The sequence below is a fragment of the Arachis stenosperma genome, chromosome 5 (genome assembly GCF_014773155.1).
Source record: "Arachis stenosperma cultivar V10309 chromosome 5, arast.V10309.gnm1.PFL2, whole genome shotgun sequence".
Lineage (NCBI taxonomy): Eukaryota > Viridiplantae > Streptophyta > Magnoliopsida > Fabales > Fabaceae > Arachis > Arachis stenosperma.
In genome coordinates, this window is record NC_080381.1 from 76901708 (window position 1) to 76904186 (window position 2479).

At 41.0% G+C, this 2479-nt stretch overlaps 1 non-coding gene across 1 annotated transcript; it reads left to right on the plus strand.

The window, feature by feature from the left end:
* Positions 1-1709: 1709 nt before the first annotated feature.
* On the plus strand, positions 1710-1817 carry LOC130984692 (small nucleolar RNA R71). The gene has a single exon (XR_009088608.1). It is a non-coding gene; the product is annotated as a small nucleolar RNA R71 (small nucleolar RNA).
* The last annotated feature ends 662 nt before the right edge of the window (positions 1818-2479 follow it).

Sequence of the window (2479 nt, forward strand, 5' to 3'; positions counted from 1 at the left end):
CAATAAGCGCTTCTTTAATGTCAATAGCTTGACAGTGAGCTCTCATGGAGTCTCACAGATGATCAGAGTATGGTTGAGATCTCTCAACACCAAACTTAGAGTTTGGCTGTGGCCTCCCAACACTAAACTTAGAGTTTGTATGTGGGGGCTCTGTTTGACTCTGTATTGGGAGAAGCTCTTTATGCTTACTCTCCATGGTTACAGATGGAGAACCTTGAGTCTTTACTACAAGCATTATTCATTCACATGAAGGATCAACTCTCCTCTGTCAACATTAATAACACCTCTTGCTGTGGCTAGGAAGGGTCTTCCAAAGATGATGGATTCATCCTCATCCCCTCCTAGTGTCTAGGATTATGAAATCAGCAGGGAAGTAAAGGCCTTCAACCTTCACTAGCACGTCCTCTACTAGTCCATAAGCCTTTTTCATAGATTTATCTGCCATCTCCAATGAGAATTGGGCAGCCTGTACCTCAGAGATTCCCAGTTTCTCCATTACAGAGAGTGGAATCATGCTTATCCCTGACCCTAGGTCACACAGAGCGTTTTCAAAGGTCATGGTGCCTATGGTGCAGGGTATTAAGAATTTACCAGGATCCTGTTTCTTTTGAGGTAAATTTTGCTGAACCAATGTATTTAGTTCATTGGTGAGCAAGGGAGGCTCTTCTTCCCAAGTCTCATTACCAAATAGCTTGGCATTCAGCTTCATGATTGCTCCTAAATATTGGGCAACTTGCCCTTCAACAATGTTTTCATCCTCTTCAGAGAATGAATAGTCATCAGAGCTCATGAATGGTAAAAGGAGGTCCAAGGGAATCTTTATGGTCTCTGTATGAGCCTCAGATTCTTTTAGTTCCTCATTAGGGTATTCCGTACTGACCATTGGACGTCCCCTGAGGTCTTCCTCATTGGGATTCACGTCCTCCTCCTCCTCTAAGGTTTCGGCCACGTTGATTATATCAATGGCCTTACGCTCTCCTTTGGGATTCTCTTCCGTATTGCTTGGGAGAGTGCTAGGAGGAGTTTCAGTAACCTTTTTACTCAGCTGGCCCACTTGTGCCTCGAAATTTCTAATGGAGTATCTTGTTTCAGTCATAAAACTAAGAGTGGTCTTAGATAGATCAGAGACTATGTTTGCTAAGCTAGAAGGATTCTGCTCAAAAGGCTCTATCTATTGCTGACATGATGATGGGAAAGGTTTGATTTTGCTAAACATGTTTCTTCCACCATTGTTATTATTGAAACCTTGTTTCTGTTGATCCTTCCATGAAAAATTTGGATGATTTTTCCATGAAGGATTATAGGTGTTGCCAAAGGCTTCACCCATGTAATTCACCTCTACCATTGTAGGGTTCTCAGGATCATAAGCTTCTTCTTCAGAAGACGCTTCTATAGTACTGTTGGATGCATTTTGCAATCCATTCAGACTCTGAGAAATCATATTGACTTGTTGGGTTAATATTTTATTCTGAGCCAGTATGGCATTCAGAGCATCAATTTGAAGAACTCCTCTCTTTTGAGGCCCCATTACTCACAGAATTCCTCTCAGAGGTATACATGAATTGGTTATTTGCAACGATTTCAATAAGTTCCTGAGCTTCTACAGGCATTTTCTTTAGGTGGATGGATCCACCTGCAGAGTGGTCCAGTGACATCTTGGAAAATTCAGACAGACCATCATAGAATATATCTAATGTGGTCCATTCTGAAAGCATGTGATAAGGACACTTTTTGGTCAGCTGCTTGTATCTTTCCCAAGCTTCATAGAGGGATTCACCTTCTCTTTGTCTAAAGGTTTGAACATCCACTCTAAGTTTGCTCAGCTTTTGAGGAGGAAAGAACTTGGCTAAGAAAGCCGTGACCAGCTTATCCCAAGAGTCCAGGCTATCTCTGGGTTGTGAGTCCAACCATGTTCTAGCTTTGTCTCTTACATCAAAAGGGAAAATCATAAGCTTGTAGACTTCAGGATCAACTCCTTTGGTCTTAACAGTATCACAAATCTGCAAGAACTCAGTTAAAAACTAATAAGGGTCTTCTAATGAAAGTCCATGAAACTTGCAGTTCTGTTGCAGTAGAGAAACTAATTGATGCTTTAGCTCAAAATTGTTTGCTCATATGGCAGGGATTGAGATTCTTCTTCCATAGAAGTTGGAAGTTGGTGTAGTAAAATCACCAAGCATCTTCCTTGCATTGTTGTTTGGTTCGGCCATAATTGTTTCTTTTGCTGCTTCCTTTTCGAAAATTTCAGTGAGGTCCTCTTCTGAGTTTTGTGCTTTAGCTGCTCTTAGCTTCCTCTTCAAAGTCCTTTCAGGTTCAGGATTAACTTCAACAAGTATGCCTTTATCTTTGTTCCTGCTCATATGAAAGAGAAGAAAACAAAGAAAATATGGAATCCTCTATGTCACAGTATAGAGATCCCTTGAGGTGTCAGAGGAAAATAAGAATAGAAGAAGGAGGTAGGTAAAATTTTGAACACACG